This window comes from Lygodium microphyllum, chromosome 2 (assembly GCF_053477565.2).
Source record: "Lygodium microphyllum isolate KBCC chromosome 2, Lygodium_microphyllum_v1.1.10, whole genome shotgun sequence".
NCBI classification, from domain to species: domain Eukaryota; kingdom Viridiplantae; phylum Streptophyta; class Polypodiopsida; order Schizaeales; family Lygodiaceae; genus Lygodium; species Lygodium microphyllum.
The window spans coordinates 192,451,291-192,462,717 of record NC_141136.1 but is presented as its reverse complement, the minus strand read 5'-3'; positions in this window follow the sequence as shown (position 1 = coordinate 192,462,717).

The following is an 11,427-nucleotide window of genomic DNA, read 5'->3' as shown; positions in this document are numbered from 1 at the left end:
GTAGGAAATAGTCTATATTGACCTTTAATTCCCTACCATTAGATGTGGGGAATGTGATTCCCTAGTTGTATACAGGGCATACATGCATACACACATAGGAAATACTTCAACATTTCCTACATTTCACAAGATTTCCTATATAGGGATTGATTAAAAGTCCCTTGTGAAATTTTCAGCCATAACATGATGCCAGGAGGCATATTACACAATGGATTTCGTGCCACGGTGGATTCCGTGAGGTTTTACGGTGGATTCCGTTAGATTTTATTACTGGGGCTCATACACAAAGTGGATTCTTTGTGTGAGAAGTAGATGGGGATGCCTATCCTTCACGGGCGTTGTCGAAGGGTTTTCAAAAGCAAAGCCGCAACCATAGAGGTTCTTGAGAAATTCCAAGACAGAAGATCAATCGAAGCAAATAATCAAGACAAATATGATGTCAAGTAACAATTGTATTACTGCCAAGTTATCTCTGAGCATAGAGAAACATCATAATAAACCACATTTGTTCTATGCAATTGACCCATGCCATGTATACAAGCTCTTATTAGAGTCCAAGCTTATGAGAAGCAAGATTTCAAATGCACACAATTGACAATAGTTTTTGCCTGCTTTGCATCATCTATATGTGATTGCAACAGTTGACAAATCTGTGCCACCCTCTCATGAGCAGTATGAAAACTGAGAATAGCTCTTCAAATCATGAAAATTCGACTCTTGAAAATGACGACTTTGTAAACATAATCAAGCTTCTGATTATAATTATTATAGCGGTCCATGCTACAAAACTGGTTGAAGATGGTGAAGGGAACTAATGGAATGTTCACATCTAGTTTAAAAAGATGCATCAAGGAGCCATGGTAAAGTCCTGCTTCCATAAACTACTTGCAAGCATGTGACATAACTTCTTAACATGTGGCCTTCTGGATAGTATACTGCAATTATAGTAGGGGCTTAGAGCCTTCAAACAGTAGCCAGCTGCCTTTTTCCCCTTGCCACTTTTCTGAATCTAATAGCAGAGTGACTGATAGCCTTTACTGACGATTCTCAATACATCATGATGGCTCCTCCAATTCACTATCTTTCTGCAGGTTGTCATTGATTCATCTGAAAAGAAGGGTAGATAGCCAATCAGCATTTCATACATGATAACACCGATTAATCACCACCTGTTGCTTTCTCTTCCCCAAAACAGAGGTGAACAATGAACCATCGTGCTCCGATTAATGTGATCTTTAACTCAACTTGGTCGTCTTGACTTGTGCTAACATTCTTGGCGTACAGTACATGCCACAGCTCGGGCCCAAAATCTTATCTCTTCTTTCATGTCTATAGAGCCATCAACTGGGGCTGAGAATCGCTAGTTATGTAGGGGACGTCTAGGCTTTTGTAATAATCATGCCTCAGTTCGAACTGCTCTAGTTCTTGAAAGTGTGAAATCTGAGCTTTCCACTGGAAGATACTCCTCTCCACGCTGACATCTCAATGCAGGCAACATGCTGACAATTCGTGGAGTGAGATCATCTTGGCTAAAGTTGAAATCCAGGTCCATAAACCCCTCGAGTTCATCAAAATCTACATCTGTCATACTTTTGGAGTTTTTCCACCGATACTTTTTCCCTGATTTTTTATGTTAAGACCTCTTAGCTCTGAAGCTTCCAGGGGTGCAATCAAATATTTTGTAGGTGCTGCTTTGGAATGTCTAGAACTTCAGGTCCCTTCTGAGCCGGAGTAACCTGGCTCATCCACTAATGTACTACTCAGTTTCTGGAATACTGGCTGCCGTAGGGTGGAGAAGACATTGCAATATTCATCGAACAGTACCTCATAAAGCTTTTTCCCAAAAGCCCAGGGACTTCGTCTCCCTTCTCCTTCATCGCTGATCTCCAGCGCGTTGTTCAAGACCTGTTGAAGCTACCCTCCTGACTTCTTCAGCACCCTCGTCCACTTCGGCTCTCCCTATTCAATGTTAGTATTTTCCAGAGGAAGCCCAACATCTGGCCTTGCACAGCTAGCCAGCTCAATAAGAAGAGTAATCAAATCAGCAATATATCACAACGTTCTATTGTTTCCTCCAGATTAGTAGGTTCTTTCACAAGTTTGTCTTTGTTATCCTTCACCACAGTTTTCGAGTTTGCACTATCTTCCTTCCGACATCTCGTCTTCTGATTGCAGTCGACATCTCTCGTGCCAAATGCTTGTACGTCACATCAGTTTCCTTGCTACAAGGTGTAGGTACTCTTCATTCCTTCCTCCTTCATTCATCGTTCCTTTCTGTCCATTGGGCCCTCCACTCTCCCTCTGCTATCCTCCCAAAAAGCCCATTTGAAAAAGCTCCTTCCATCATTGGCTCTAGAAAAGCGGCCCTTAGAAAAGCATACAAGCCCTCATCTTCAATCATAGCTTACAATGGCTCTTTCATATCATATGCTTTCAAACTGCCTCCAAACTTTGGAATTCTTTTCCTTCATCATCACAATACAAGCAAACAAAACCCCTTGTCACCTTCAAGCCAAGATAATGCAGCATTCCACGAGATTACGCTACAAATTTGATGCTTGTCAAACACTTTTTGTGGTTCCGCAAATAAACCACACATGGCATACATACCAACCAATGCACTGCCACCAACAACAGTATCCTTTTCTAGCCCCTCTTTACTATATTACCACGCAGAATAAAGATGCAAACATAATGACTAAGTATGTACAAAGTATCAAATCCCACACACAACTTTTGGGTGGATTTCACACCTCGGATGCGCAACAATACGACATCCAACCCCTCTAATCCTGCGCATCCTCTGGATGGGCCAACTACCCATGATCATTATCATCAAGATCCACGAACAGATCAATCTCTTCATTGTGTATTTCCGGTATTTCAGCAAGATTATGTGTCATATCATATGTCTCTTCTATTGAAGTTTCTTCTTGTTGCTCTTCTCTTGCAAATTCTTCCAATGCATAATCTTCATCATCTCTTTTCTTGAAAATCTTGATCATTTTTCTTGCAATAGGCACTCTAAGCACTGTCCCATCCAATTTTGTCAACTCATATGTTGCATTATCAAAGACATGTCTGACTATGTACGGCCCAAACCATCTTTTCACCATCTTTCGAAGTGCAGTATGCTAATTTTCAAGGCTGCTATCAAAGACTAATACCCAGTCTCCCTCTTCTATTGCTCTAGGCCGCAAGCGATGCCTGCTGTCAAACCTGTCCTTATTTCTTAGTCTAGCAACCTTCAACCTGTCAATAGCTAGCTGAATATCCTCTGGTCTTCTCTCCAACTGCCAAATCCAAAGAACTAAGAGCTCCTCTCTCGTCAAATCCTCCTGCCAAGGTAAAACTGACCAAGTCAAAGCACAAATCTCAGTCGGCATAACTAGTTTCTGACCATACATCAACTCTACCGGCATATATCCTGTGGTAACACTGTGAGTCGTATGATCAGCCCACAAAGCAAATGGTAGAAGTATCGGCCATTCTCCAATCCGTCCTCTACATGCTTTGGCTAATGCTTTCACTATCGGCGGATGCCCTCTTTCACTCTTCCCATTTCCCTCTGGATTGTATGCTGTGGTTAGAGTCAACTTGATTCCTAGTTGAGAGAAAAACTCCCTAGCTTCATCTGCATCCAATTCACCGCGATCCGCAGTGATCTTACCCACACAACCATACCTGCATAAAATTTCTTCCAATAAGAACTTGCACACTGCACTAGTGGTCTTCATTCTCAAAGATCTGCCCTCAACATGATTGGTAAGATCCTCTCTAGCCAAAACAATATACCTCATCTGCCATAGACCCATAGGCATAGTAACCAAGTCAACTACCCACTTATAATGAATGCATAGTGGATAGGTCGGATGAAGCTCATCTCGATGACGCACTATCGAATACATCTCGCAGTCTCTGCAAGTCTCTACAAAGTGAGAAACATCTCTATACATGCCTTTCCACCAATATTTCTCCTTGATTTTCTCATAAGTAGCCCACACTCCTCTATGACCAGTCCAAGGACTCTCATGAAACTCCCTGATCACCTGTAATTGTGTCTCTCTATCGCAGACAACCCGCAAAGGTAATCCACCTCTTTTCTTCTGATGCTTCCAAAGAAATCCGTCCTTGAGAAAATAACCATAGGCTTTTCTTCTGATCTTCTTGAACTCTTCATCTGTCCATTCATCTCTTTTGCTTAGTGTACTAAGGTACTTGCCAATCTGCAACCAATCTCCAACATAGAGTTCTTCTATGAAAGCCACAATATCATAGACATGGCAAACATGATCAACCATAGTGGCTGAAATTTCTGCATCATCCTCTTCTGCAAGTGACAACTCTGCATATCACTTTTCAGCATATTTTCCACCTCTATCATCGTATCTGCACAAATCATACTATCATGTATCCCATCTATATGCTCATCATCCTCTAAAATACCTGCATTTTTCAATTTTTTCTCCTTCCTGCATATGTGCTGCCTGGCAGCTCTAGGCAACTTTGAAGTCTTCTGATAACTCATCGAATTGTTTGCTGAAATTCCAACAAAACTGGAGGAGAAAACACTGCTGCCAGGAGGTGAGAACTCCAATCTCCTCTGCTCTGTACCACCGTCGTCTCGCGAAACAGCGGTACCTAATGAAAACCCGAATCCCTCACAGTGGGCAAAGGTGCAACTCTAAGAGTATCTCTGTTTCTAACATGATTCACACACACAGTCATAAACTGAACTGCTTTCATGTCATCTTTACTGCGAATCCGTGCATAAGCAGATCCATCATCCATTACCTTTGTTTCCATGCGCATCTCTGTGATGAATGGCTATCCAAAAATTATGGGATATGAGCATAATCCTGCACAAAGAAATGGAAATCCTCCTCTACATCTCCAATAGAAACCCTGACATTGGGACATGTAGCATGCAAATCACCTGCAGTGTTGTTGGCGGCTCTCATACGCCACCCATGCTCTACATCCATAGGCCATCTATTACTTTCATAAACTCCACGAACTATGAGATTAATCTCTGAACCATGATCCACCAAAGCAACATAAGGCACCTGTTTCTCTCCAATTTTTACCATCGTCTCTTTAGTTGCCCTAGCCCAATGACTCCGCGAAAAGTGACTACGCGGTATCAAGACAGGCTCATCAGTTTCAGCATAATGCATAGGCTGAAACCTCTTCTCTATCTGTGGAAAAACAGAAGCATTCTCAACCATAACCTCATCCTCATCCTCATCCAACTCCCCAATAAAAACTCCATGTGTATCAGTAGTAGGCAATGCATGTCTTTTCCTCTTCAGGACCTCTTGGAACTGATCTTGAAACTCTCTTTTCGAGATGCCCAAAACCTCAGAAATAGTAAAAGTCACCTCACTGCCAAGTATCTTGTCATTAAAGATTTTCTTCATGTCCGTAGATGTCTCAATATCAGACATCAATCTAAACCCTGGCTGCTTTCTCTCTCTAGGCTCTAGCCTCTTTTCTCTCTTTTGAGCATCTTGCATCTGTCGTTCTAGCCCTGGTCTCAAAGACGGTCCTGCAGTAGGTGGAGTAACAAACTCACCCCCTCTAGTCTTTTTAGCTACACTTGTTTTTTCTTCATCCCTCTTATGCTTCTCCTCAACAAGTACATCTACTCCCTGAGACTTAGCCAACTAGGCATAAATAGTGTACCTGTCAACATGCAAATCCCAACTTGTCTCAGATCTGATGCTAGAGCCTACACTAGTCAAAACAGTTTGCTGAATTTTTCCCTTATTTGCCGTCTCCATAGCATAAGTCCATAATGCTGACTGATTCTCTGATCCTTTCTCAATCTGGACTCCATATGCAGAAGCATCTCCTCTAGCTGCCACATAAGAAGTACGCGCAGCCATGTCATCCACTAACTTCTTCATTCCGCCTTTCCCAAAGTTGGTAGCAAGCAGAGCTCTTGTTTCAGTCAACCAAATCTTACCATCTTGTCCCCAAAATACCAAATTCTTCCTCCTTGCATCCTGAAAATATTCACAATCCCTGCAATGCTGATGGTCCATACTATCACACCAAATACATCTTCGATCTCTCCTAGGTGCACTAGGAGCACTCCTAGGTGCAGTAGGAGCACTAGAAGAAATAGTAGGCACAGTCGAAGCAAATTGCTCTTTCAATTTTCCCACCAATTCTGCTTTAACTGACTCCAGTGTCAAATCCGTTATGCCTTTGATTATATCATCAAGAGAGGAAGGCACCGACGAAGTGGATGGTTTTGGAGCAGAAGGAGCCGGCATCGGTCTTGGAACAGGAGGAATAGGAGGAGTAGAAACAGTAGGCACTGGCATAGGCCAAGAAACTGGCTGAGGAAGAGAAGAAATAACAGGGATAGAAGTAGGAATAGGAGCAGAAGACGGCGTCGGTGTCATAGATCCATTCTGTAGGCGGATATTCCATATCCTCCTCTTGGTCAAAGTCGAGACTGCATCTTGGGCATCTTGCCAATTTGTTTTAAGACCCATAGGCTTCGTGCGATCCTCAAGAAGCTCTCCCAATTCTTCCTGAAGAGCAGGATCTGCAGCTTGCAAGAAAAGCTCAACTTTCTCAATATCCAATGCTCTTTGTTCAATGGCATCAAGCTTACTATACCTCTCTTCAAATTCTCGAATCAACTCTGAAGCAGCTAGACCTTTGTTTGGCATGTAGACCCACTCTCGGAATGATCGCCGTGTAGCCATCCCAAAGTCCTCAAGGAAATACTCTTCTTTTAGGGCCTTCTTAAAATCTTGCCAATGTGAATTTTGAATAAAAAGATCAGTCACTTTTGCCCTCAAGGCGGGTGTGACAAGACGAAGGAAATACTTACTCATAAGTCTAGCTGGTACTCCAAAAAATCCCATCTTGATCTCATACGTCTTCAAGTAAGCTGAAACATTACGGCCATCAAATAGCTTCTTCTCATTCTCAACTGCTTCAATCGCCTTAGTCGCGTTGATTGCATTCTCCTGCTCCGAATATAGTTGCCTTTGCTGAGACAACTATTGTTGATGCAATTGATGCTGCTGCTGCATATACAATTGTGTTTGCTGATTTTGAAGCTGCATATACATAGACATATTCTACAAAATCTGCTTTAGATCATCCGTTGAAGTACTTGAAGCAGCAGTCAATGATGGAGCTGCAATAGAGGACGAAGCTGAAATTGTAGAAGAGGCTGAAATGGATGCTGAAGTATCTCCCCCCATCCTGAAATTTATGCTACACTTTCACGTCGGGTTCACCAAAGATGTCGAAGGGTTTTCAAAAGCAAAGTCGCAACCACAGAGGTTCTTGAGAAATTCCAAGACAGAAGATCAATCGAAGCAAATAATCAAGACAAATATGATGTCAAGTAACAATTGTATTACTGCCAAGTTATCTCTGATCATAGAGAAACATCATAACAAACCACATATGTTCTATGCAATTGACTCATGCCATGTATACAAGCTCTTATTAGAGTCCAAGCTTATGAGAAGCAAGATTTCAAATGCACACAATTGACAACAGTTTCTGCCTGCTTTGCATCATCTATATGTGATTGCAACAGTTGACAAATCTGTGCCACCCTCTCATGAGCAGTATGAAAACTGAGAATAGCTCTTCAAATCATGACAATTTGACTCTTGAAAATTACGACTTTGTAAACATAATCAAGCTTCTGATTATAATTATTATAGCTGGCCATGCTGCAAAACTGGTTGAAGATGGTGAAGGGAACTAATGGAATGTTCACATCTAGTTTAAAAAGATGCATCAAGGAGCCATGGTAAAGTCCTGTTTCCATAAACTACTTGCAAGCATGTGACATAACTTCTTAACATGTGGCCTTCTGGATAGTATACTGCAATTACAGTAGGGGCTTAGAGCCTTCAAACAGTAGCCAACTGCCTTTTTCCCCTTGCCACTTTTCTGAATCTAATAGCAGAGTAACTGATAGCCTTTACTGACGATTCTCAATACATCATGATGGCTCCTCCAATTCACTATCTTTCTGCAGGTTGTCATTGATTCATCTGAATAGAAGGGTAGACAGCCAATCAGCATTTCATACATGATAACACCGAGTAATCACCACCTGTTGCTTTCTCTTCCCCAAAACAGAGGTGAACAATGAACCATCGTGCTCCGATTAATGTGATCTTTAACTCAACTTGGTCGTCTTGACTTGTGCTAACATTCTTGGCGTACAGTACATGCCACAGCTCGAGCCCAAAATCTTATCTCTTCTTTCATGTCTATAGAGCCATCAACTGGGGCTGAGAATCGCCAGCTATGTAGGGGACGTCTAGGCTTTTATAATAATCATGCCTCAGTTCGAACTGCTCTAGTTCTTGAAAGTGTGAAATCTGAGCTTTCCACTAGAAGATACTCCTCTCCACGCTGACGTCTCAATGCAGGCAACATGCTGACAATTTGTGGAGTGAGATCATCTTGGCTAAAGTTGAAATCCAGGTCCATAAACCCCTCGAGTTCTTCAAAATCTACATCAGTCATACTTCTGGAGTTTTTCCGCCGATACTCTTTCCCTGATTTTTTATGTTAAGACCTCTTAGCTCTGAAGCTTCCAGGGGTGCAATCAAATATTTTGTAGCTGATTGCTTTGGAATGTCTAGAACTTCAGGTCCCTTCCGAGCCGGAGTAACCTGGCTCATCCACTGATGTACTACTCAGTTTCTAGAATACTGGCTGCCGTAGGGTGGAGAAGACATTGCAATATTCATCGAACAATACCTCATAAAGCTTTTTCCCAAAAGCCCAGGGACTTCGTCTCCCTTCTCCTTCATCTCGCTGATCTCCAGCACATTGTTCAAGACCTGCTGAAGCTACCCTCCTGACTTCTTCAGCACCCTCGTCCACTTCGGCTCTCCCTATTCAATGTCAGTATTTTCCAGAGGAAGCCCAACATCTGGCCTTGCACAGCTAGCCAGCTCAATAAGAAGAGCAATCAAATCAGCAATATATCGCAGCGTTCTATTGTTTCCTCGAGATTAGTAGGTTCTTTCACAAGTTTGTCTTTGTTATCCTTCACCACAATTTTCGAGTTTGCACTATCTTCCTTCCGACATCTCGTCTTCTGATTGCAGTCGACATCTCTCGTGCCAAATGCTTGTATGTCACATCAGTTTCCTTGCTACAAGGTGTAGGTACTCTTCATTCCTTCCTCCTTCATTCATCGTTCCTTTCTGTCCATTGTGCCCTCCACTCTCCCTCTGCTATCCTCCCAAAAAGCCCATTTGAAAAAGCTCCTTCCATCATTGGCTCTAGAAAAGCGGCCCTTAGAAAAGCATACAAGCCCTCATCTTCATATCATAGCTTACAATGGCTCTTTCATATCATATGATTTCAAACTGCCTCCAAACTTTGGAATTCTTTTCCTTCATCATCACAATATAAGCAAACAAAACCCCTTGTCACCTTCAAGCCAAGATAATGCAGCATTCCACGAGATTACGCTACAAAGTCGATGCTTGTCAAACACTTTTTGTGGTTCCGCAAATAAACCACACATGGCATACATACTAACCAATGCACTGCCAACAACAGTATCCTTTTCTAGCCCCTCTTTACTATATTGCCACGAAGAATAAAGATGCAAACATAATGACTAAGTATGTACAAAGTATCAAATCCCACACACACAACTTTTGGGTGGATTTCACACCTCGGATGCGCAGCAATACGACAGCGTTTTGTTAATTTTATGTGTACATGGGTGATTCCATAGCGAGTGATTCCGCAAAATACATATTTAATTAATAAACGTTTATGAGTTTAGAGTGCGCACTCTTGATAAATTAAGGTTAGGATTGATTTCTAACCAATTTATTTATGTAGCTGAAGACTGCTAGGTATTCACTTTTGTCGGTTTAATTGTATTATTTTACTAACGATTGTGAATGCTTCAGTTGATGTGTACAGATAGCAACAGTGGCACTGGAAAGCATTGGAGGATAGCGTGTATTCAAATTTATCGTCAATATTTTGATGGGTGCAAACCTTAGGCATGGCGCTTATATTTTGTCGTGCTTATTTATCAAGGCGCTTGATATTTATTTATTATTTTTGTATGCGCATGGGCGCACGATTTAGATATTTGTATTTGGACATTGTATGTGGGTATGCTTGACTTCTTGGGCGCCCATCAGCTTTAATTCTATTTGGCAAAAAAGCAAACTCAAAAGCTAAAGCTTGCTATTTTGTAATTTGGGCTATTATTTGAGCTTGAAGATGATTAATATATGAAATACATGCTTTGTGGAGCGCTCACACAAGGCATAGGGGGAGATTACACCCAATCAGTCTCTTGTTCATGTCGTGCAAGCTTTCTACATTGATTTGTGTGCAAAAAGTAGAGCTCTTTTGTTCTTGGGGACCTTTTGACGCTTACTACACGCGCTTACGACATCCGATCTGTGCACTAGTGGTATCAGAGTGAAGCTAAGATCGAGAGCTTCCAATCGCTTACCATCTTGCACGAAGGCGGAGCTCCTAGAATGATCGAGCTCTACAGTTAGTTTTGTCGCGACGGTCAATATGAGTGTGTTCTTGGCAGTGAAGAACCCCTATCTACATCCTCTGATCGCGAAGGACCAGCATGTGGAGGCGGAGGACCACATAGACATCTCCTTCTTCAAGTCGTTTTTCAACCAGACTAACAGTAAGCTTCCATAGCTCAAGAGCTTTAAAAGCTTAAACTTAAAGCTTAGTAAGCTTTATAAGAAGCTTATATAAGCTTCATTCAACAAATTCGACGATCGGCGGCAAGAGGATGTTCTGGGTGGCGCCGATTCCGTTGAGGATGTCCTCAGTTACACGAAAATCAGCTTTGTTATTAAAGTTCCTACGCTACTAAGCTACTCCAAGTCTTCCAAGTCTACTAAATTTTGCAAGTCACAGAAGTCATAAAAGACTTACTTCAACCACTCCCATAAAGGCTTTTCACACGCAGAAGCACAGAATTCATTTATTACTCTCTGGTAGACTTTGTTCACACCTGCAGACTTGTTGAACCAGTTTTAGCAAACGCAGAAGGTCATACAAAGATTATACGCAACTTCTACGAAGACAACAAATACCGCAATCACAAAAGAGAAAGATCGTAAAGCTAAAAATATATATATAAGCCTTGTATACCCGCCTTTGAGCTACGCTCATCCCACTAATCAGATTTCGAGAGTGTGAGGTCTTTTGGATTTTACAGGATGACGGAACAACATATGGACGATCTTATCGCTGAAGGTGATTTACCCGAACCAACGATGGAACAAAAGATGGATTTGATTATGATGCAGCTTGATGAAGAACGAAGAGCCCGACAAGCTTTGCAAGTTCAATTGGCTAATTTGCAACGAACTACCACCGACAAAGATGGACCGCAACCTGAAGATCTTATACGACATA